This window comes from Gymnogyps californianus, chromosome 1 (genome assembly GCF_018139145.2).
Source record: "Gymnogyps californianus isolate 813 chromosome 1, ASM1813914v2, whole genome shotgun sequence".
In the NCBI taxonomy this organism is placed as follows: Eukaryota; Metazoa; Chordata; class Aves; order Accipitriformes; family Cathartidae; genus Gymnogyps; species Gymnogyps californianus.
In genome coordinates, this window is record NC_059471.1 from 147,172,490 (window position 1) to 147,199,158 (window position 26,669).

General features: G+C 38.7%; 1 long non-coding RNA gene across 1 annotated transcript; it reads right to left on the reverse strand.

Moving 5' to 3' along the window:
* On the reverse strand, window positions 1–25,680 carry LOC127029571 (uncharacterized). Its single transcript, XR_007768211.1, has 3 exons — window positions 25,555–25,680; window positions 9,090–9,200; window positions 1–119 (listed from the first exon to the last, which is right to left on the reverse strand). It is a non-coding gene; the product is annotated as an uncharacterized LOC127029571 (long non-coding RNA).
* Between the last annotated feature and the right edge of the window lie 989 nt (window positions 25,681–26,669).

Genomic DNA, 26,669 nt, shown 5'->3' on the forward strand with positions numbered 1-26,669 from the left:
AAACAAGCTCTCCAGGAACTCTCTCAGATCAGTTTTCCCACTGCAGACAATCCTCTGCCATTTTTGAAAGAATAGCTCAAGTTTCCATATATAACTGCTTCCTGGCTGCTGAAGACAGACTATAAAAAAAAAAAAGATGACAATACAAGAGTGCTACCAAACAGCAGACAGAGGGGAGAGAACCAGAGAACAAGATCTCCTGCTACCACCCAGGAGAGGGCACATTGCCTTTGGAACAGCCAGGCGTCCTTACAGCCACCAAGTCCGATACCTTCCACAAGGCAAGAGAGAGCATCTTGTGGTACCTGTTTACTTCAGCTGAAGGCACGAGAGACAACTCACTGAATCACCAAGCAGTTTTATGAGAAGTCTCACAGACCATCATGCATGTTAGGCATAGGTCAAAAGGACATCAAAACCAGCAGCAGATGCCCTATAGCCTAATACATTTGACCTGGTAGCACGAGGGGTGATGTGGCCCAGCCACAGGAATTCATGAAACAACTTTGGGCCATAGAGAATCGCAGCTTGGTTTTTTGTTTGTTTTGTTTCCACCACCACCACCACCGTTTTTTCTTTCCCCCTCTGTATTTTATAAAAGGATTCTTCTTCAGTGTACTTGCTTATACTGATACCTTCTAACATGAAGGTGCATGGATCCAACAGTCCTGACTCAGGGTTTAGAAGAGCAAAAATACTTGATGACTTTCACTTTTTGTTTACTACAGACATAAGGACGTATAACAGCGCTACCAAATACCTTCTTGCTTTTCCTTCTAACTTAAGAGCTTGTGCTTATATTCTCTCTCTCTCAGAATAAACTAAGCCATAGCCAATAGAGGCAGAGTTTTTGATCCGAGTGACTTCTAAAAGACTTCACATGGCCTCAACAAACAAAAGAGAGGGGTGAGAGGGGCAATGAAAAGAAAGGAGGCATATTTTCTACATATAGAATCTGAATCCTGTATCTATAGATACATGCCCTCTCTTCTGGTTTAAGTGTGCCAGTGGAGCTGGTCCTGGAGCATGCACAGTCTTGCCAGCAAACTTCTTCCTACCAGAGCAACAGTGTTTGGCTGCACCTGCATGTACAACATAGTGGGGAACTCCAGAATGGGATGCACTCTTGTGAACTCTGACTCTTGGGCATGGAACACTAAGCCAGGACACCTAGGCAGGTTTTTGGGTGATGTGTTTCCGTTGGTTACTTAGCTACAGGTGAGAGGCAACCAACATCCACAGGGGAGCAAGTTTTCAAACCTTTTTAACCAGATACTGATCATTGCCGTTGATCGGCAACAAACACAAAACTGCTATATTGGAAAGCCAAACAAAGGAGGACTAGTGTGTCAGAAAAGATAGACAGACTCTGGAAAACATGAAAGAAAAAGGGCGGGGGGGGAGGGGAAGGAGGATAAACTTTTGAGGCATACATGTTAATCATCTTGATGCCTGCTTGTGCCTGTGGCTGCAAAGGAGCAGGAAGGGGATACAGGAGGCAGGCACTAGTGTCCCAGAAGACATCCATCATTGATACATCTGGTCTCTCTGACCCACTGCTGGCGGTGAAACCCTAACGTTGCATGCAGTAGTTGGGACTGCATGCCCATCTATGGCTTCAGCAAACACTGAATCTAGAACACAGTGCTGTCCGGGATGTTTTGGATGGCAACAAGCCCGGAGACGAGTGGAGATACAGCTTCACGGACCTCCATGAGTCAGTGACCTTGGCAGACCTACCAGCACTCAACTGTTATGCCATCAAGTATTAAGAATCACACATGGATAGCATCCAGAGTCTGATGCAGTCCAGAAACATTTGTGCTGCTTCTCCATGTCTTTTCAGTTCATAATACAGATCCCACACCCCAAAATGGAAAATCTACTATTGACAGTCCACATTCTGGATGATTTCATGGTCTCAGAGATGCTGCAAACATATGTCAAAAAACTGTCAAAGCATAGTGGTGTCAGTTTGCTGGTGGCAGACTCCAGTTAGCTAGCTACGCTCTCCAAGTATTGGAAAGCAGCTGAAATACACTTGTTGTTCACACCAATCACAGGATTATAGACTCAGAGATAAACCTAGTGATGCTTTCTCATGCTATTATGAGGTATTGTATAATTATGAGATATAATATATTCCCTGGTTCTGTCCAGTATGAAGTTTCCCATTGTTTTTCTCTCGTCCTGCAATCTTGATAGCCACAAGCTATTGCAATATGTTGGTGTAGGAGGATGACTATGGACAGTGAAAGGCAGTAGGTCTCTATCTCTTATCTACAACTTCCATTGTAGGGCTGAGAACGTGGCAAGCAAACCAGGGAAAAGCTACAAGGGACTTGCTGGTGATTGATGCAAAGGCTTATGGATAAGTGTGATGCATGACAACTCCAGGGGCGTTCAGTATGAGCAAGAAAAAGCCATTCTGAAGCCATCGGTGGGTGCAACTGAGATACTCCTTTGGAAAGGTCTATCACAGAAGATGTGGCTGAAGAACAGCAGTGTATAACTCAAGTACAAATTAATAAAAACCAAACTACCTGCAGATAAAGTCTAGAAAAGAGACCATATTTGTGACGAGGAAAAAAAAAAACCACACCACACCAAACAAAAAACACAACAACACACTCATCCCCTTCGGCAAAGCAGTAACAATTTGACTTATATGACAGAAGGAAAACAACTCTCCCAACAAACTACACTGTCCTACATAGTGATTCCTGCTGTACAGAGATAGCCTCATAAAATACTCTAGCTAAACACAGGTAACCACATAATCAAACACAGTCTTGCTAATACCTGACCATAATCCTGACAATAGCTACAGATCAGCAGGCATGGCATCAAGCTTTCTGCATCAAAGCTTCAGTTTAGAGACATAACCACTAGTTTTCCTCATGGAAAACCATATCAACACAATAAATGCCTACTCCAACAGACTGCAGGGTCAGATTGGGTTTTTTACTTATGCTGTTAAGTTACAGAATGGTACCAACAATATAGAGGCTATCAGATACTGATAGCTTATGTAGCAGAACAATGTAAACAAAAATTTTATTTTTTGAAACCTACATCAAAATTATTGAGGATTTGCAAACACCTAAGGATACAGATATAATAAAAGTCTCAGCTTGATTTAGAGCCCCAGAAGCTGCCATCATTTCATGAAAGCAATGCTGTGCTAACTTTGAGAGAAAACAATGATTGTAAACTGCAGCGATGTCCAAATGGTAGCTGTGAAGCTGTTGGCAAGGTCGGGTAAGTTCTCCAAAACAGTAGGTAAAGCTTTGTCCAATTCCTTGTAACAAGGTAAGAGACTGTGACTAACCTCTTTTGTTAAAAAAAGGTTCCAGATTCATCATCACCACAGGTAGAACTGCTGAATTCAAGGATGTAACGGTGCAAACTAATAACTATACTGCTATCTCACACATCATGGGCAGACATGAAAGTCCACAACACAATATGAGGCATCCCTGAAACTGGCCTGAACATAAGCCACCTAATTCCAAGCAATGGTTCTGACATTCTTAAAAACAAAACAAACAAAAAACCCAACACAATCAAGGGAACATGGTACCAATACCTGATTGTTGTTCAGTTTGGCTGGAGAAAGAAGCTTTATGCAACTTCATCAATAAGAGGTTTTTCCAAGAGTCAAATTTTATACAGCACTGATCTGTTAGACAAGCCTTGGATACTGAATGAAGCCTGCCACGTTTGCAATCATTGTTGAACAAAATTTTTTTTACATTCCCTAGTTATATGCTTTGCTGTTGTGAGATTCTGCAGGAACTTGATTAAAAACATTTGACTTAATTCTCTAGATGTTGATTTACTATGTCCAGTATATAGAAATTTACTGTTTTGATGACCAGCAAAAAATTGAATTAGAAAAGTAAAAAATACTGCACATTCAAGGTAACCCAAATGTAAGGAAGTCTACTATATCATTGGGATAGTTACAACTAAAAACTCTCTGGCTATTTGCTGCTACTCATCACAGCATGCGATACTGCAGCATGGACAGCGTATGCAGAAAGGAGCTTAATATATCCAACAGCATAAAATATTTGCAAGAACGCGTGAGAAGTTCACATCTTGCAGAGATCTGCAAATAAGCAAAGCAGTAACTTCACATCCATAAGTCAGGGACTGTTTACATTGCAGGTTCAGTCTTTGCCAGATGCCATCTTTATGAAATCAGTTCTGCAGACCTGACTCAGTCACTGGATAAGCAGTTATGGAAAACAGGACGCACAAACAGTTCTGAACACTGCAGATTAATTGCTAGTTAAATACACGCTGCTAACAAATTAGCGTGAATACTTACAATGAAAAGTACTTTACTAGGTTTGAGACAATCTATAAGCTCCTTCTTCTATCAGCGTTTTTGACCAGCTTTGCTTATTCCCTTTCCATCATTCTTTAGATCTTATTTGTCACAATTTTTTGTTGGTCCTCACTATTCAGTGGAAATTAGCTTTCTAAAAGAAAATAATCACTCTCAAATACTAGATTCATACTCTACAGTAGAATGAACCATTTTATCTGATAATCTGGCTTCTTCCTGATCATTAAATAAATTGTCCCTTTCAGACTTTATTAATTTTCATTTCTCCCTCTTTTATAGTTTTTAATTGTGGATAATTTACAAGTAAGTGATTACATTTATTTGACAGCCAAAATTCAAGATGTGTTTTACTGGTTACTTGTCAGAAAAAATTGCCAGGCCACTGATTTTACTCTGTTTACATGCTGCCAATACATAGAATATGCATACAAAGTCATGATTTGATTTCTGGAAGAGCTCTGTGTGAAAATATAAAATTTATTTCCTGTGAACATTTATCCTACTAAAATTGACTCATACACAGGTTCATGTAAGTCAAACACTGAAAACATATGACTAAATGCAACCAAGTTCCCCTTAACACTTAGGTGATTTTTTTTTTCCCAGCACCAGTTGATGGGCCCCAATCTAACTTTTATTTCCCTATTTAAAAATCTATGTTTTGTACTAAAAATTTATCACCATAAAATCATAAATCTGAAAGGGACCCCAGAAGACAATCTAATCCATTGTTTGGACTAGCAATGGATCAATTAATCTCATGCAATTTTTGATGGATATTTGTTTAACCTGTTCTTAAAGGTCTCACTCTTTTCAGGGCATCAGATCAAGTGGTGGTGGCTTTTTGTTGTTTATGGTTTGGGGTTTTGTAGTTTTATATTTTTTATAAATTCTTACAAGTTGTCTTAATGCCTATTCTAAGTCACCTTTGCTGCAATAAAATCTATTATCTTCCATTCCATCCAGCATACAGACTATTCTTGCTCCCTCTCCAGCAGCTATTTACACAGATGAACACTGTTGTGTCCTCCTCCTGTAGCCTTCTCAAAGCTAACTAGCCTTTTTGAGGCCCACTTAATACTCTGATAGATCTCTGCTCATTTTCACTCTTTTGTCTTTAGTTGGTTCTCCTTCAAGCAGAGCATCTAAACATGGACACAATGATCCAGCTAAAACTTCCACAATACTTCACTTGCTTTTCTGCTTTTCAGGTTATGCTCCTATTTACATATCCCAGGATTATATTTTTCACAGCAATATGATATTGCTCATTTAGATTCAGTGTGAGACCCATTAAGACTCCTCAAACTCCCCCACAAGTTGTTCTCTGCTCTGTGTGCATGTGTGTATTAAACTGATTTTATAAACACGTATTTAAGGAAGTGGTTAAATTTAATTTAAAACTCCAGGATAAATAATGAACCACAAAAAAAAAAAAAAAAAAGAAAAGGTTTGTTAAGATAAAGGCCATAACGACCTTTCTTTTTTCTTTCGCTCTTTTTCAATTCCTTTCTCCTTGTTTTTTAAAGAAATCTTTTAAAGCCAGGTTCCTCTGAAGAGACATACTGCTAGACTGAGCTCACTTCATAAATTTTCATTCCCAATGATTGTTCCCTTTTCAAAAAAAGCATAGGAAAACTAAGGCAAAGCTGCACAGGAAAAAAAAACTCAAAGAAAACATGCCTTAAGGAAAAAAAAACCACTGAAAAATTAATCTCTGGATTCTGCACTGGGGTTGAGGAGAAGGTAAACAGAGAAAGTTTAGGTACGTGATATGAAGCAGAGACATATGTAATCCTTCCCTCCCCATACAGACAGAAAAGTACTTCTTTTGCAAAGTGTGTTTAACTTGGCATTTGCACCCTTGTACAGAGCTAAGACTGTTCAAAAGTCTGATGCACTCCAAACATGGATTTTCTGTTTACAGAAATAGCAACTGAGGAAATGTATCACATAACATTTCATCAAGGTCTTGGTATATTAGGCACAAACATACCCTAAAATCACAACAAGCATATTATTTTCAAAAATTAAAAAACAAAACAAAGAAAAGCCACTCAGAAATAGAAACCCACGGGGAGGAATGATCAGAGAAACACTGTAGAATGTAAAGGTGCTCTCTTCTGAATGACCAACTTAGCAAGGAAAAGTGCAACGGCATTATTCCAAGAAAAACAGGACCTATGTTTTCTAAAACAATTACTTTATGGATTTCTTTATATCCGTGCTGAAACAGTGTAAGGCTATAGACACTAAACTAAAAGATAATGCTATGAAATGCGTATTTTCTGAAAGACTAATACTCTTCTTCCAGTAGGTCTTTGACCTATGATAATCTAATTATTATAGGTTGTATTTGTCCTGCAGCCAACAGGATCTGGAATTTTGTATTGAAGAGGATAAAACTTCAATGCTTTCTGGAGAAAAAAAAAAAGCACTGTTTAGTGTCACCAGTGTGTTGCTTCTGCTGTAATGTTTCTTGGTTTCAAGACCACCAGTGCCTCAGCTAGTGGAAGCAGTACAGATGTACAAATAGAACACTTGTTTTTCTTAACTGCCATCCATGACTTACTGTTTTGGAAGCAGATTGATCAATCACGACAAGTAGGTGAGTGAGGGCAGATCAGAGATGGTGCTGAAGATGCAGTTTAAACTGATGAGGACAGCATGGACCTGAAAGCTCCCTTTACCTCCAGGCACTGAAGGACAGCAAAACCACCTGGCAAATGAAGGCATTTTCTGCCCCTTACTTCCTTACTTCTCCTCATGTAATGTTCACCACTTACAGTCCAAATAATTCTGGCAGTTTAAGAGGTGAAGCAAAATGTTGGGAGATTATGCTACGGTGCCGGAATGTTCCTGTTAGAAAGGAACAATTTTCCAGAATTAAGATGATGTACCCTGTATTATTATAAACTATGCTCACTACAAACATAGCTTTGTTATGAAATATAATACATCCCCAGGAAAAAAGTCAGTTCAGTTGAACTAATCTAAGTTTTTAAAATATAAAGTTTACTAAAGTACACTCTTTATCCATGATTCGGCAAGCAAATACTTTTCACACATACACATGGAGACAGAATAACTTTGAACATTTTAATTACCTTTTGCTAACTGTCAAGTAGGTGTTCTGGTCATTACCAGGAAAAAACATGGAAGTTATATTTTCACAAAACCTCAAAGAAATTGGATATTATGTGGGCAATTTCAATTGGGCTTTCCTTTCCTTCTAGTCATCAACACTTAAGGAACAGGAAGTTTTATAGCGAGACATAGAACTTAAGCAAGCATCAGATGTCTCTATAGGGACCTGAGGAGAGGTATTTTTGTTCCCACTAGGTAATGTCACTGGACCCAAAGTTTGCCTGCAAATGCTCAGAACTACCTCAGTAGTGTTAACCTGAGCATCTCATCACCTCCTTTCTAAGAATGGTAGGTGTATTTAAACTAGGCATTTTTTCTTCCCAGTTCTCCCAAGGTGTAAACCTGCTATACACACAGCACATTTACCAGACACACAGGGAATCAGATCTTGACAAGGAACAACATATCCTCCACTTTTGTTTAAGTGAGATTAGGAAAATAGGGTGTACTACAGTGTGTGCACAACAGTCATTAAAGAACACACTGTGAATATGGAAAACTCCAACCAAGTTTCTTTTTTGACTTATGAGAAGAAAATTGCCTAGAAATTTTAATAAACACTTAAGTTATTCCTGAGATGCACAGAGACCAAGGACCTAGCCTTCAGCCTACTTTTCAAGCTGTGCTGCTTTACATGGAATAATTAAAAAGTCACAGGGTCAGAAAAGGAAGAATCTCTCTATCCTACTTGTTAGGGTACTTCTCTGGAAGGAGGATTTATTTCTTTCTATTGCAATAAGTGTTTTAGATATTTAATGCAGCAATTGCTCAGTGTACCCTTATAAGTTCTTCCACTACAAGACAGGGAATTCTTCTGAGAAGCAACAGATACAGGCTTGCATCCTCTGGAAGAGGAAAGGAATTAGAAAGGACTGTGCAATACAACATTAGAAAGGAGGAATAACACCTCCATCTCCAGGTGTTCTCCACAAGGGAAAAAAAAAAAAAAAAAAGACAAAACCAAGTCTTCTGCAATTTTTGGAAGAACATGCATTTCTAACTTTCTTGCCTTTAGAGAAGATTTAGGGCTTAGCACTATAGTGAAAGGCAAATTTCAGCAGCCTAGAGTTGACCATACAGGTCCCTGAAATGAGGATTTACCTGAAATCATCAAGCTCAGCATTTTCTCCTGGCTACCTGAAAGAGCTTCATGCTCAGCCTCCTGGTTGAGAATCCCATTATAAATTTCTTAATTCTTCCCCCAGTGACTGTGGGGAGCACAGGTACCTCATGTCCATCAGACTGCAATTCCAGTGTGATTCTGGAGCAATTAAAAATTACAGGGGTCTTCAGTGTCATCTGCTCATGTACTTCTATCCGGCTAACCTTCAGTCTCATAGGAGACAGATCACAACTTTTTTCAGAATATTAATTAACACTGAAAAATTATTTTGTGGCAGCCCATTTAAGTTGACGAGTTCAGGTTGAAAGAAACCTTCTTCCTTGTATTTTAAGGGACCTGAGCTAAGAATTAATAATTTGTCTATCAAGATGAGCAAACCCACTAAACCCCATGACAACTGTTTTCCAACATAGACATTGAAATAGAGCAATCTCCCAGCCATAAGTAGTGGTTAATGCTTACTTTAGGAATTTGACAGTGTCTATGCATACTGGATCACGTTCAACGTAACACACAGCAAGAACGACGAAGACGACATTTACTGTAGCAAGCTCCTTCCTCTCTTTCTCCAACCTACAGCAAAGGAAGGCCGGGTGTTATAAAAAATATAATGGTTGGTATTCAGGGCTCTTGGAGATGTAAACTAACACGTAGGTGAGTTCAAAGACTTGGAACATGTGACTTTCATGGTACAGAGAAGGAAGAGTCACCATCAAGAACCTGGTTACAACTATCAAAGCAATAGTCAACAACTTAGCACACAGGGACCTTTGCTGCTAACTTTCAAGAAGACACCCTCCCACTGCAGCTTGTAGAAGACATGTAACAGCATAGATTATCTCAACTGGCTTCTGCAGGATACTTAGCACGCTCAGATTCAGCACAGAGTGCAAGTAGATCCTTCGTCACAGCTTCAAGTAGCGAAGTTAGTCCCATTTGCTCTGCTTCCTGGTTTACCAGTTCACATGTTTTTGGTTAGTCTGTGTACAGCTCTGTATTTTAAAGAAATAACCACTAAATTTAGATCTCCTTTGGGAGAAAACATGTTAAAACTGCAGCTTGTCTATGGCAAGAAAGAAGACTGAAGCTAGTGAAATTATATCATTGTCAGTTTGCTCTACTGGAGAACAGTATCAACTCTGTGGTTTAAAATTGCTCTCATCAAAAAACAAAAATCATTGTTTCCAGTGGGAAGCTCTTCTTCTGTTGAAATTATAATGAATTTCAATTATATTTTCATGGATTTATGGATTTTAATTCTTTATGAGTGAACTATTTCTCTTGGAATTAAACTAGAAAACTATGCTGTTGTTGAATTTTATTAATGTTCCAAGCAATGAGAGAGACTGTAGGACTAAATATATATCTCTGTACCTGGCAAAAACTCACTTCAGTGCAATTAGGAAAAGTCAGAAAGGTGCACTGCAGGGAAGAAGAAAAAAAGTATTCCTTTGATATGCTTTCCCAGTGAAGCATCTGAGTGGTGTCCATCTTCTCTGAAGTCTTAGCTGTGTTATGACAAATCAAAATAATAATTCATTCACATTGCTATAAGTCTTTTTCATCTACAGATTTCAAAGCAGCATTAACAAGGACGCATAGCATAAAGAGTAAGGGTTGCATCAGCCTTCTAATATCCCAGCTTTGTGATTTCAGACCTGCAGTCACACACCCTTTCTTTTGTTAATGGAAACAACAGACACTTTAATTATTTACAGGTTGAAAAATCCTTAAATCCAATCCTATGCTGAAAACCAGCCACTGGGGAAACACCAGCAAGGCTGAAACATCCAGACAGGAGGACTGTTCTTCAGCGATCACATTTCTTCAGGCTAATTCCAGCAAGAGCTCCTCCCTACGTATCCTTCTGTGGCAGAAAGCTCGGCACCATCTCATCCTACGAGAACAGGCTCTTCTGAACTTCCTGGTATTTCTTGCTGTAAGCTCAACTCCCAAAGCCTCACACTACAAATAGTTACTCATCTGCTTATTTAATGAAACCATTAATGATCACAACATCAGGGTTGTCTGTTAAGCTCCTCTGCCTGGAGGGGGAAAAAAAAAAAAAAAAAAAAAAAAAAAAAATCAAGGCCAAGGACAGAAGCCCTTTTTTGTGAAATTTCAGATCTTTAACTTTGAACAGATGTATTAAAATAAATCAATCAACATTCCTTAAAAGTTAATACAAACCTTTGAGGTGCTGGTTTAGTCAAGGCAACCAGTTCGTTCTCATTTCTGTTCTACTACCTTTACTCACTAATCTGAGTGAATCCTTATGACAAGCACAGTAAACCATTCTAAGGAAACATTTAAAAGAAAATAACTATTTTGGAGGCCTCACTTTTAGGTATCAAGTTAGGCATAAAAAAATAGGACTCTGCTGAGCCAGCTTCAGACATCTACATCCTGGTCTGATCTAGTTGTCTAGACTTCTTCAGTCAAGTGAAAGAAACAGACAGTTTAGGATAGGAATCCTGGCATGCAAACATAAACACACTCTTGTGTTCATTGACCACACAGAGAATCCAATCTCTGCCTGCAATACAGGAAAATACAAAGCAGAATCCTAAGTTCAGGCAGGATGAATCTCCCAGCTATCCCTTGCACATGATTTTTTTTTTTTCCCCAGTTTACACACATTGAATTGAAATGTTCAAGTGTGCAGCATTTCTAAAAAGGCCTTAGAGCATTTCAGCCTGGAAATTATCCCAAAATGAAGCACTTAAGCGTAGGTAATCAATTGCTTTTGTGAGAAGTGTTGGCGTAGCTTTAGAGTGGATATAAACTGGAACCTTCCTAATTTAGGAACAGAACAGACTTTTCCCTCTTGAAGTTTAGGCTATTCAGGTAGATGGGCTATTTCACTCATTTTCAGCTGTGCTGTAGCTGGCTTGATGCTCACTTGTAGTTAGCTTGATCCAGCACTTTACAACTGCAAGTGGTCAGAAGGAACTCACAACTCAAAGTTATTGTACATCCAATTAACATCACGGAAGATGCACACAAGACCCAATCCAGAAAAATCATGAAGCAACTTGCACCATCTAAATTTTTAAAATAAAGGTTTATTTCTTTAACGCTTCCTCACAGATCGTGTTTATTTCCAAGAAACACTTTTCTTACAACTTGTTTTGAAGTTTGAATTTGTTCAACATTGAACGCAGTGAAGGTTAATTTGCCTGAATTTATTTCTTTAGATGGTCAGTTTGAAACACTCTCATTTTTTCCATATAGATCTTGCAGTCATTTATATGAAATTTATAGGGCTGAACTAACAATGTAGACTTCTGGTACTTCCATAATTCCTAAACTTCCCCTAAATTGTGCAAAGAACTGAATTCAAACTCCAGATAAGAATCTCTCCTTTGCAGAACTGACTCCTGAATTTTGTTTTGTCTGTCTTCAAAGGATTTGAGGGGAGTTGGTATTTGTTCCCAACACAAACTTCCTTTTTAAAACCTATGATGCTCTCCATTTCTCAAAATTCCTTGTAAGTTTTCATTAGAGAAATTAATAGGCACAAATACCCTCTAACATACTAATCTTTGCTACCTTATTTAAAACAGTATCTACAGAATATAAAAAAATGAAGATAAAGTATTAAATTCTGTAATAAATCCACTTAACTGCATGGTGTATGTATTATACACATTTAAAGATTTAACTAATGAAAGAGACTACAGGTATGTTCATTTCTCATTCCATTTCCTCAAGAGCAGAAGTGGTCAGCCATGCTGCTGCTAGCTGCAAAGACAGACATACAGTACTATAAATTGACAGAAGAGAAATATTTCCCCTCATTTGATCTTGCTATTCTGTCTTTCTTCGCAGTGCAAAAGCGCAGTGAAATATATTTAAATAATTTCAAAGACGTCTCACAAGCACCAACATAGTCTATCTTCCCCACACAATGCCTCCACAAAATTGTCTATGGAACAGAACATTTTCTTTTCATGACATTCACATCAAACATCCTGTTTTCTGAAGGTATTAGTTTTGCAAACTAAAAATCCGCATTAAAAACGTTCTCAAGCCAGACAAGTGTTGACTTCCCCCCTCCTAAAAAAAAAAAAAAAAAAAAAAAAGCCATTGAGAAAGTCTGGTGAACACTGACCCAGGACCCGAGCCTGAGAAAGGTCAAGTCTGTTCTAAATGCAGAGCCAGTGATGTTCCAACAGCATTCAAAAATCCACATCCTCTGCTCTCCCACTCCCAATATAAATCCTGAATTATTTAGATAAGCTTTCCAAGACAAAGGTTAATGAGTCTTTAGGTCAAAACCCAATAGTAATCAGCATTATCAAATTAAACAGTTATTCTTTTTGTTGTGTTAACCATTTTTTCCCCTAGGAAGAAAAAAAAAAAAGTTGTTAATCCAAATTAAAAACAAAACAAAACTCCAAAAAACTTTTCAGAGAATATTTTTCCTAAGCATGAATGCTACACATACCGTACAGTCCCTGTATAGTCACATACCTATTTATCAGGTACTATGTTTCTATTTGATTTTCCCAAACTATAATCAAGACATTAGTTTGTTCTATACTTAGGAAAGGCACAATCTTTCCTGCCTCAAAAAAGAGCTTGGCGACTAAAATGAAAAGATAGTGTTTATAATGGAAGAGAGATACGTGATAAAAACATGCACGGTAAATTGAATACTTATGTTTATATGCCTGAAATTAAGTAGCAAAACAATAGTTATAAGAGTTCAGGATTCAGGGTGGTAAGTGTATTAATGACCATCACAACAGACACATCCTTTACTGAACTTCTGTAATTGCTCACATCTGCTGAGATAATTTGTTAAATGCCTACATCACAAACATGACTGTATTTTCAGTTGCATCTCACTTTTATAGAGCATTAAATTACATACTATGGGGAATGGGAGGGCACAAGATTTATTAAAGAGGCCAGGAAGTCCTCGGCAACTATACACTTCCCTGCTCTTACTCAGATCACAGTGACAAGGAAATGTTGGTTGGTGGCTTGTTTTGTTTTTTTTTTTTTTCTTCCAGGAAGAGGTTTCTATTCTACAAGGGCAATAATCTTAAAATACTGTCAGATGTTACTGTGTTAACTAGAACATTATGAATTTATAACAGACTGTATTAGGCAAGCTATCTGCTAGCACAGGACACTGGGTCATACTGATAGGGAGTTTAACTGCTCATACTTCAAGCCATTTCTTGAGATGAAAGTTTGAAACCTTCTGCCTAGGCTCCTCTAGAAGGCAGAAGAGGCAGTACTACTCCTACAGGACTGGCCCCAAAATCTTCTGTTACAAAATCCTGACTTCAGTACTCATAAAACTTTCCCGGACTATCCATTTTGGTTCATATTTTCCAGGTATCTGCCTTTTTTTTTTTTTTTTTTTTTTTTTTTTTAAGTGCTTTCACAGTTTCAGTTAATAAGATAAGGAGGGGGAAAAACAAACAAACAAACCAAAACCACCAAGTGAAAACATTTTAATGGGGGCTGTAAACCTGCCATGCTATCACACAGGGATTTGAAGGTTGGCAGGAAACAGCAAAGGCCTCCATTTCAGAAATGTAGAGTTTCTGTAGTTCCCATGAAACTCCCTACAGATCTGAAAAAATTACCGTTCCCCCCCTCCCCCCAAAATCTTACATCTCTTCAGTGTAGGACTTGTTCAGATCTCCAACAACTCACAGCAGTGCACACGCTCAAGTCTCTCAGCTCCTCATTTGGAGCACAGACTAATCCCACACAGCAATAAACATACTTCAGCCAAAAACTGAGCTGGATTTTTACTGCAGTTGGCTGTCTCCCATTTAGTAGGGGAAAGAAATAATGAGCATCCAGACTGCTTCCACTATATTCTCAGTACTTCTGCTACTGGTGCTTCAGTATCATGAAGGAACAGGAGGAATGTTAAGACACTAGAGGAATGGGAGAAAGAGAGAGGCAGTGCAAAGATTAAGTGAAGAGACAAGGTAGTATACTCCCTGGTTTCAGGAACCATGGGGCTGGAGGCCAAGAGACTATATGAGAAAAAATACCATATTTGTATTGGTCCTCCACTTGTTTCTTGGGCATCATCTCCTGGCCTCCAAGCTAGATGTTCAATCTGACCCTGCACAGCTGTTTTCATGATTGTATATTTAAGGTGGCTTTATAATCCATAGAAGAAGATACGTTTATACCCAGGCCTGTAGAAGACACTTCTCTATTCTTCTTCCTCTTGTCACTGTTCTATTAACAGATGTTATTACTTTCCAAATTAACAAATGTGTTCAGAGATGCATTAACATCTTCATATCATTTCATAAACACCAGACATTATGACTGTGCATTGGACACACTACATTTGCTGCTTCTATCAAAGGCAGAACTTCTGCTCTTTTCCTTGTGTGCCAGGAAAAGGTTCATAAACGCTGGTCATATATGTTAAAAAAAGCTATGAAACATTTGGACATTTTGTAAAAAGCTAAGAGACTAATTCTGATTTCACATTAACCACTGTAAGTCAGGAGAAACTCCAGCCATGTTACCTCAGTGCCAGAAGTAGCACAGAACCAGCATCTAACCCTAAGTGTCTCTAACTCTTCTAGATGGAAAAGTTCAGGAAACATCAAACTGCTGGAAATGCACAACAACTTTTGTTATGTATTTTAATAGCAAGCTTTGGGATTAGAAGCACTGAAGTATCAAACATTGAAATGCTTGCTTTGCCTCCTTTGCAACTTCTGATCAACTCTCATCCATGAATTGTAAAGTCTCATGGAGGCATTGTAATTAGCATGCTTCCTTCCTTCCTTTCTGGAATCATGCTGATTTTTTAAAGGGAAGTGTAAGACATTCTTCCACTTACAATTGAATGTAAATTATATAATTTATTAATTATTTCAGTAGCACTTGATATTTATTTTAATTAATCTTTAAGTCAGACATGAACACTAGGGAGTAACAGCAGGACATCAGAAGCAGCAAAAGTTTTTTTTGCTTGAGAGCATTTTTAATGAAAAAGTAGATAATGCACTTTTTTAAAAGTATGATAAATAAAGTTCGATGAAATTAAACCATGTACAATGGATGTTTCCAAACAAAAGAGAAAGCTTCTGAATGCAATACCTGTATGAGCAGACCAAGAAATAAAAGCCAGCAGCCCCACTTCATCTCAGCCTTCCCTGCAGAGCTGTGCATGGCATGCTGGATCAGCAGTCTCTGCTGGGACAGGATTAGGAAGTTCGATTAGACTCCTGCTTCCTCAGGCTGTGGCTAGAGGTAAAAAACTCTCCATGGCACCCAGCACAGTTCCTGGTCTATGTGCCCTGACCCAGGCAAAGCACCTTCTTCCCCTTGTCTTCTCTATAACCAAGGGATAAACCACACACATGCGCCAGAGACTTTGTTTTTGGAGCTAATCCCGAATTGACAGAGCTGAGGCTTGTATGCAGCGCTCTGACTAAAACACGTCCCTGGCACAAGGGAATCCATGCTAAAGATCAGTCAGTAATCCTTTTTGTGCCCTGGAGCTGACCAGTGTAAAGAGCAGATGACGGCAGTCTAGGCAAAGGGATGAACAGCCTCCTCTCTCCATCTCATGTCACACACTGCTGCAGCAAGCCACAGCACTAAGATCATCTTTGTCTATCGCAGGAACCTGTAGCTGAACTACAGACTAACTTTTGCCATGACACTAATAACTTGAAGTGGCAGTAGGAGTGCACACCACTTTGTTTGGTTTTGTGGTGTTTTTTTGTTTGTTTTTTTTTTTTTAAAAACTGGGAATCATTTTTCCTGGCCAAGCTGAGCTTCAGCAACCTGACATTCTGCTGAACCTTTTATTACAACTGCAAAATGGGAATTACTTTGGCCCTTCAAAATATTGAGTACAAGGTTCTCAAGTTTTAACTCCATTTTCACCTAGCCATACGAATTATTCCTTACTAAGATGCTATAGGTTTTACGTGAACACAGGCCAGTATTAACTGCTTTATTTGTCTGCATTTGGCCTCTACAGATACCAGAAGTATATCAATATAGAGGTCATATTTCTGGGAGAACACAGGCCCTCTTTTCTTAAAGAAATCTGAATCGGATTAAAATAGCAGACTTGTCTAAAAATAGTGTGGTTTTCAGTGGTTTGTTTTGTTTTTTTTTAAGATAACAATAAATCTGCTTAAATATTTTGGCTGTCCCTGACCCTAAATAAATCACTTAGTGTTGTGTTTCGTTTTCCTCCATCCATCAAATTGCAGCTGGAATAGGAGGAAGAAGAAAAGAGGAAAAGCAATTTTGGAATTACTTTTGTGCCAGGATCATTCAGGATTATCCTTGGCCCATAACATGGATAGGATCAGCTCTGCGTTTGCTTGGGACACTCACAGGAAGGGTGCACCGTGCTCAGCACATCAGTTCCCCACCCTCCACCCCCATTTCCTTCCCTGTGTCCACACACTGTTATGCCCAGATCTGGAAGCAAGACAGGCACAGAGTCTTTATCCAACTTTACTTTCAGTTGCACAGAGGGCAACTGCTCTCTGGAAGACATTTCTTCTACTGTATACTGCCATCAAAATGTAAGAAACACCTCAACATAACTGGAAAAAGAAAAAGCCACAACTCACACCCCTTGCAGTCTCAGACTGTGCTTTCACTTAAGAAAAAAAAATTATCTCATTCCAGCTATTTCAACTGACTCAAAATAAACTCACAGTTAACAAGATAATTTGAAATTTGTGCATGTGAAGTAAACCCCACATTCCTCCCTAATATTCACAACATATCTGAAAGAAGAAAAGTATCTCATGTTATTTGCCCTACCAGCTAAAATAGGAGAAGAAAACCATGTTTTCTCTGAACAGATACAAATTCAGATGGCTGATCTCCCAAATATCTTTTCAGAAGTGACTGATGACAACATGACAGAGATCTGCAAGCCTCCTCACAGCTGAGCCCTGTATCTCTCTACATATTGCCTAACAGCCCCATCCTTATTGTTACCCCTTGATCAAGGGGTAGCAGTTCCTCCAGGCCTTTCACATTTGTGTCCCACTGGGGAAAGGCTCAACAATATGGAGTCTAAGTGCACTCAAGCTATATTAGAACTCACAGGCAGGAACTCCATGGCACGCAGTGATTAGGCAGCTAGTAGAGAGTCCCTTGTTTCCTGACCCTCATCCTAATAGTAGTGTTTGTTTTTTAGGCAGGAACTACTCAACATTTTACACAGCTTCAGATACTAAATATTTCTACCACTCACACAGCTCCATCCCTCCCAAAGCCCCTCTCCACCAAAGGAACACATAACCTAAGATTAACATGAAGATGTTGCCATCTTTTTTACATTACATCAAAGTATTTAAAGTAATTGGAGACACGTCCTTAAACTTCATAGAAGTTGCTCTGCAAATTCCACCCCTTCTTTTTCTAATCAGTGCATGGAGAAATGCAGTGGAGAAAGAAGCTGCTTTTCACAGGCAGGCACTAGAAAGCCACTTCCAAGGTCACAGTCCAGATAAGAAGTTACAGAGCACAAACAACATAACTTTCCTTTTCATAATTGTTTTCTGAATCTGTCTGGTCACTCTGAGTTCATGTCATCATTTCCCTTTTTTACATGCCTTGCTGCTTTGCACATTTCAGTGAATCTTCACATATCAAATACAGACAATATAATGGGAATTAAAGCTCTTTGAAAGCTTATGCCCTGAATTCAATTAGCAGTATCAAGAATCCGGTAGTTAGCAGCAAGTCCAAAACACATAATAGGATTACTTGAGAGTTTAGTGATGAATAAAGTCCTATCCAAATACCTTCTTTTTTGCTTTCTCCTCCTCTAGAAGTGAGGATATAACGTAACTGTTTTTATTTTGAAGTCTAGCTTATTTCAGTATATAAAGTAGCATTTAGGTTGGTGCAGAAGAGACATATCAATGGGATGCCCATTACCTCCACCTGCCTCATCACATAGCAGCTCTGCTTGCACTGAAACTATATTCAGCTGCAACAGCAGACATTAGTAAATGTTGTGAAAAGCAGCAACCCTTGGGAGTGAACCTATATGTCTGTACTCCTTAGCATCTACAGCCTCTGATTCAGGCAGGTCTCATCGACACCACACAGCATTTGGCCTCGATCTCCCATGGTCCTTGCCTTGAAATAACGAGAGCGCTGTCACAGCTTTCCACTGCCTGAAGCCAAGAGCAAGTGCTTCGTGCTCTGATGAGGTGGAGATATTTGAGGATCCAGGGTCTTCAGGGATAGCATTAGAGGATTTTATAAAACAGAGGAAGCCAAATCTATAACAGTCTTATCCATACTACCAGCAGAGACTGCACCTTGGAGTAAAGTACCTCCAGAACCATACCTTTGGTTAGTCTTTGAAAGATCTGCTTCACTCCAAAGAAAGTCCAAGAGCACGGTGACAAACAAATACCATGAACAGTCAAGGAATTTTGTTTCAGTGTCTACAGTTTAAAATACACAAAGTTAATCTTTATTAACAGAATTTATATTTGTATTTGCTGCCACTTCCATCTCACGACACATGCTCTACCCAGAAACATGGGGGGGGAGGAATAAAATTCAGTACTCTGCCACTATACAAGAGAGTTCCTTCCAAGCCAGAAATTATGACTTCCAAACTTAAAAGCAATCAGTTCCAGACACAAAACTCCAGAGCACTGAAGCCACTCACCAAACTGAAGTCAATTCTAGGAGAAACGCAGAGCTACAGTGTGGAGCCCAGCTTGAGAGAAGCAAGTTTTAAATAACTGCTCCAGGAATCAGCTCAAACAAAGCAAACTGCATCTAGCACAGCCCTGATCTGAGCTATAAGAAATCCCAGCTCATAAAAAGCCCATAGACAGGCATATATCTACCTCACATGCAAACCACCACTATTTAGTTTAGAGAAGTCAACTCTTCCATCTCCTTTGTAGTGCTCTGGCAAAACTGTTTCAGGGCTCTTTACTGCCTATGCAATGTTAAGAGGTAGGTTATGTACGTACTATATTGCCAGAGAATGTCTTTACTATGTCTAGGAACTTCCCAGGGGGTCAGATGCAATATATATGCCTGTTTGGTATACAGGAAAGTCAGTCTTTTTCTAGTAGAAATCTCCTCTTACCTTTGATGCACTGAAGGAAAATTGAGCTCTTTGGCTGGAAAGAATTCATAAAGCTCTGCAGTATTAGCACACTAGAAGGGGCAAAAAGCTTTGATGTAATTATTACCAGTAGGTGGTATGCATTAACTACTATTTTCAAACCAGCAGGTTATTCAGCAGCTTTAGAAACAATAAAACCCTCAAGACTTGAGGCAAAAAAAAAAAAATTTTTTTTAAAAATCATTAACAAATCTTACACATTCATGATAAATTGCAATTATAAGCAGGCATTCATGCTGGGAATAATTAGCAACATACCTCAACATTATTGAATGTCAATGAAGTCAAGAATACTCTTCATGAAAGAACAATACAGAGGAGGTGGCCAAGTTGTATTTAAAAGGAGGCATGAGCAATTTTGTTAATTGCAGAAAAAATGCCAGCTATAAATAGGATGGGCTCACAGTTTGTAGCATTTCTTCAAAACCAGGAACCACACAGACTGAAGTGCAACAACTTTTCTCTAAAGATTTTTAAAACAGGATAGGGTGCTTGCTGGCCATTTTTTTAAAATACTTCTCAATAACAAGACATTGTTACTCTAAATTAGATCTTTGGTGAATGAATATTTTGAGTTGTTATCCACAAGAATCTCCTGAGACTGTAAAGTGTACATCTAAGAGAAACATTAACATAACATAAAGTGTACATCTAAGAAGTAGTAACATGAATACAAAATGTACATCTCTGCTATATGGGCAGATAAACAACGTAGCCTGCTCAGTAGAGCAACAAAAAAAACCTCACACCAAACACTGGTAGTTTGGACTGGTTCCCCTATTTGTAGTAACATCAAACTCAAGTTTTATTTCTTAAGTATGCTCTAGTAAATACAATAATTTCTCACCAAAGTTGTTCATGACAGTGTCTGAACAGTGTTTTAGATTGGGGTTTTTTCCCCATAACAATATACTGTTGGTTTTATTTAATGACAATGGCAGACGACTTATTCTTTAAAGAAGACTGCAAGAAGTTGAAGCAAAGAAAAATCCATACAAATATGTAAATCCCAAATCTGTAGCAACTTAAATGCCTTTAACATCTGACTCTAAATTAATTGTCTCCAGCTAACTGGGAGCCTGAGGAGGAGCCAGAGATTTTAATTCAGACCTCTTAATATCTAAGCTTTTGCTGCTATAACTTGGCTGGCAAATCTAAACTACATGAGAAAAACTAGAAGAATTCCTAGCAATAGGCAAATTCCTACGTGAAGACAGGAATATTTTTAATGAAGTAGAAAAGGCAAAAGGTTCAGTACATTTTTCTTTTATGCTTGGAGAGAAGCAGGATGACGGGCTAGTATCACAAGATGATGAAGTACTTTCCAGTCCATTAGTAACTAAGGAATATGTTAAACAACATCTACAAGAAATAAACACTCTTAAAATTAGTATACTTAGATAACTCAGAGTGAATATTTGAAATATATTTGCAGATGATTTCTCTGGCCTACCTGCATCCAAATCTAATACAATTTATGCCCTGAATATATTTCACATGACTGGAAGAAACCTAAAAGTCTACCAAAAGTCTTCCAAAAGGGTAGCCTGGATGCAAGCATAAAACCTGCACTAAAAAAAAAATCCACCTCACTTGGCTGAATTTCAATCCTGAAAAAAGTAATGAGAAGAGGTCAATAAATAAAGGCTTAAATAATTGGCACTAGCTATATCCCTGTTAAAAGACGACTACATTGACCTAGGGAGGAAAAAAAAAAAAAAAAAGTAGTTCTGGTTTCATTGTGGTTTAAACAACTAGATGAAAAGCTGGACATGAGCCAGCAACGTGTACTCGCAGCCCAGAAAGCCAATCACATCCTGGGCTGCATCAAAAGAAGTGTGGCCAGCAGGTCGAGGGAGGTGATTCTGCCCCTCTACTCCGCTCTGGTGAGACCCCACCTGGAGTACTGCATCCAGCTCTGGAGTCCTCAGCACAGGAAAGACATGGACCTGTTGGAGCAGGTCCAGAGGAGGGCCACAAAAATGATCAGGGGGATGGAACACGTCTCCTGTGAAGAAAGGCTGAGAGAGTTGGGGTTGTTCAGTCTGCAGAAGAGAAGGCTCCGGGGAGACCTTACTGTGGCCTTTCCATACTTAAAAGGGGCTTATAAGAGAGATGAGGACAGACTTTTTAGTAGGGCCTGTTGCAGTAGGACAAGGGGTAATGGTTTTAAACTAAAAGAGGGTAGTTTTAGACTAGATAAAAGGAAGAAATTTTTTAAAATGAGGGTGGTGAAACACTGGAACAGGTTGCCCAGAGAGGTTGTAGATGCCCCATCCCTGGAAACATTCAAGGTCAGGCTGGATGGGGCTCTGAGCAACCTGATCTAGGTGAAGATGTCCCTGCTCATTGCAGGAGGGGTTGACCTAGATGACCTTTAAATGTCCCTTCCAACCCAAACTATTCTATGATTTAAACTGAATATCCTTTACTTCCATATCACATTTGAATTACTACCCCATGATATTCTGATCAGTACTCTTTAAAAAGAATAATATTCTTAATTAAAATAAAAATATTTTTAAAAGATATTTTAAGAGGTATTTAAAGACTTTTATAAAGAATTTTGAAGAAATAGAAGAATTGTGCTCAGAATCATCGTGAACTGAAAAAAAACTTTTAGCAAAAGACTTAAGAGCTTGAAATCTTTTTAGATCATCATCATCATGCTACAACACACTATGTAAATACTTTCACAGATAGAAGTTACTATGTACTAAGCTGACATTTAACAAAGGCTCTGTTTACATTAACAGGCAGCACAGCCCCACTAGGAAAGGATCTGTAGGGTGCTGAGGACCTGGTGCCCACCCATTAGGGGCTTGTGGGGGGAAGGAGGTAAAGGAAGAGATATTTCAGACCAGCCATAGCCTGCTTTCCCAGCCCCAAATGCCTCTCCGCAGCTGGAGTGCATTAGCTACGCTCCTGCTCCCGGAATGCATCTGCTGGTGGAGGCTCACTCCGAAGGAATCTGCTCGCCGGCTCCAGGACCTTCTCCGCTGTGAATGGCAGCACAGGGGCAGGGCGGGGGGCAGGGGACATGGATCAGGGAGAGGAGCAGGAAGAGATAAAAAGGGATCAGCAAACCTGTTTCAAAACGCACTCCCAATCTGAACTGACATGCTAATGCAGATGCACCCAAAATCCTTCTACGGATCGACAGCTGGAAGCTGAAGTCAGTCAGTTCCAGACTGAATTGAATGCATATTATTATTATTTTTAAACTGTAAAGGAGATTTATTTACTTGAATCAGCTAACCACATAAGAAGTCAAGATCTCCATTTCTGGTCATCTCAAAACCTAGGCAGAAAGTCTTTCTGGAATATATGAACAGCTTGCTTTGACTAAAGCTAAAGTTAACAGAAGTCATGGGACCTAATGGGACTGGTAAACAGTGTCAAATTGAGGGGACTATAACATGATTTATAAACTATATATGGATTAGACTATACAAACCAAAGGACCCTTTCTGGTTTTACATGCCCTGAAGTTATGAAAGCTCACATAGAACTGATACTAAACAACTGCAAATCCAATTGATTTTGACAGAAATGGAGGCCACTCAACACCACAGAGAACAAGATGAAAAATATCATTGACTTTGGGCAAGTTGTGCTTTCTACAGTTTTATACTAAGAAAGTGAGATGTTTCCTACTGATTTATAAAGTGTTAGTTATAGAAAACATAAACTGTGCAAGCCATTGTAAAAGCAAAAAAATCTGAAATTTACAATATTATAACTTAAAGTTAAGCTAATACATTTGGACATATTTTTAATTACTAAAAATTGGAAAGCTTAAATAATACATATTAACATATTCCTTTAAAAAAAATATAGGAGAAATTTAACTGTCAGTATTCCAACAGCCACTTGATATGTCAAGATTACTCTTGAAAATGCTACATCAACAGGTACTCATAATAGCCATAATATATGGCATTAAAATATTTATATTGATTCATATTGTATTAAATGTATAGGCAGGAATTACTTTAAAATATCACACACAAAGGAGATACATGTGGAGAGGGCACAGAATCCTCTTCTCAAGATAGCAAAATTCAGCTTTTACCTGCTTATTTAGGCACCTGTATAAAACAGTGTCAGTTTTGCAGAGGTAATCTTTCACAACTTAAAAAGCAGCCCAGCAGAACTACACATTCCTGATGTTTTGGGGGATCAGGTGACATGCATGCAGGCCTAAATCTTAAGTATTTGACTTTTTGCACTCATTTTACAATTTTCACTAGTGCAGTACAAACCTGCTCACCTGGTTTCTCTTCCCCCACATAACTCCGTATAGTTATTGGCATACACATTTTCTCAAATTCTAGTATATGAATGCTATTCACATGAGTTTGGAAGGTAGCTAAGACTTAAATCAGGTGTAAAGTAAAAACTGGGTAAACTTATTTGTTTAGTGTATAGGAAAGGCATATTACTGTTACAATGAACAAATTAGAAATAGACAGACACCATTTATCTGCATTTCTGTCTAACATCAGCAACACCACAATCACAAATCCAAGCTCTGTACATATGTATCATGAGAGAGATGACATTCATGGAAAAGCAGAATAGCACTGACTTCTTAGGTTTAATTCTCTCCCTTGAAGAAAACTTGAGGATGTCTGTCTTCACTCACTAACTAACTATGATGATAATTCAGCTTTACCAATGTGGTGGCCCTGCTTATAAACAAATAATTTCAGCAGGAAGCTCATGAGACCATGTTGTCCTCATTGTACCTACTTATAAGAACTTGGCAAACATAATAGGATTAATGGCACATACAAGGCAATGAGTCATTACCAACTGCTAAAACAAGGCCTTTTGCAAGACAACTTAACGCATAACATTTTCTGATCATGTAAAACAGCTGCTTACGGCTCATCCACTTCTGTAACAGTATACAGGACATATATAAGTTTTGTACAACATACCTCCAGATTAACATCTTCACTTACAACTAACTGTACATTATCTTTCTTTGAAGAAGTAGAAAAATCTGAGTCAACAAGCTTAAGCACAAAAACATTCTGCTATGAGGTTGTCTCTAAACCATAAGCTCATTGTTGTCTGAAAGATTTGGGGGTTCTTTTACCAAAGTGAGTAACCCTTGGCTGTTCTACTACTGCAAGAGCATAGAAGCAGAGCTGAGGTTAATATGTCATTAACTTGAGTACTTCCGTACGCTCTAGTTGTTTTGTTTGTTTGTGTTCCCAAACGGGGAAGGGGAAGGGATTTTAGAAGATTTTGTTGTTTCTGCTGGGTTATTTCTTGGTTTTGTTTTGCGCCCCCCCCCCTTTTTTTTTTAAAGACATGGATATTTCCAGAAAACAAACTTCATTGTTTGTACTACAGAGCTGAGCTATGCACACACAACAAAACAGTAACATAGAACACAGTGGATCAATGGATTTGATTCACTGATCTGTATGCATGCATGGACCAGTTTTACTACATGTTTGCAAACAGGCTTTTTTACATAACTGGAAAGAGATCACAGTTCCTGAAGAGACTACGTGACTCAACACAAAGGGAAAGCAGGATCCCACCATGTGAACATACAACCATACCTTACCACAATTTGAGAAGTAAGAGCAAATCACCTAACTTCTTTAAAAAGCGAGCACATCAACAGATACCAAACGCTTCCAATTTCTGACACTGGTTCTTGGGGGTACCCAAAATAATAAACAAGAAAAAAAAAACCCCAAGACTCAAAAAAAGAAAATTCACATCTCCAGAGTAAGACAGTAAACAGAAAGGTTTGAAACCAACCTGCACCCCAAGGGTAGTGTTCTTGAAGGCTAGAACTTTTCCAACAGCCTTTCTTTCTCATTCAGCAACTTCTGGCTGGAACAAACCTCCGGATCTTCAAGAAAGCCTCTTTCTTTCTACCACCTTCAAAACATTGCTGCAGCACCTTGCAGGGAAGCTCCCTGCTCCTCTTCAGTTTCTTACTCTCCAGCCTTCTACCTGCTCCTCACTTCCTCTATCCCATTCTTCATACCACCCAGCATCTCACAAAAACTTCTCTCACCTGTGCATGCTCAGTCATTCTCTGCGGAGGAGCAATCTTTCCCTGCCCTTCAAAGGCTTACCAGTGACCAAGGATGATGCAGAATAAGATCAACAGGCAGCTCTTCCCCTGTCTAGGCACACCCTCATTTAAAAAACAAGTCTCACCTACAGTAGATTAACAAACTCACTAAACAGTTCTGCAATCCACAGAAGAAAGGAAGAACTCTAGAGATTATGGCAATCACTAACACTTTTGTGACCTTTCATTGGTGCTGAATTTGAGGAATTAAAAAGAATACCTAGAGAAAGCATGAAAAAATCTCCCACAGTAAAAATCTGACAAGTTTTTGTAGCATCTAAGGAGTTCAATTAGCATATGCTCACACTTCAGAAGAATCATTAATACTTGGCTGACCTTAAAAATAGCTATAGTTTCAGACAGCAGACTTAAGTTCCACAAAGCATTACTCAACACAGTATGTGTGGTATAAAGCATGGTAGAAATTAGCACATCTCTTAAAAATGTGCATCTGTCATACGCACTTCATCATAACAAGCGTGCACACACACATTCAGGCACTGGAATGACTACTATTCTTTGTGATAACCAACAAAATAAAGATCCAGATGAACTTCTAGAACAGCCCATGGGCATTGAAAAACACAGGAGTGGAAGCTACTTCACTTTTTTAACTCTGAAACAATAATCCTGGTTTATTCTTTTATTAGAAAGATGGCGTTCTGCTCTGGACTGTCTTAATCACTGTGAAGCTTTAAACAAACCTGTTTGCCCTTGGTGCACTTGTGATGGAAGGGAAGAGCTTTGGCCTTAACTTTAGCACTGAGCATGCGTTTTAACTACAGTATATTAA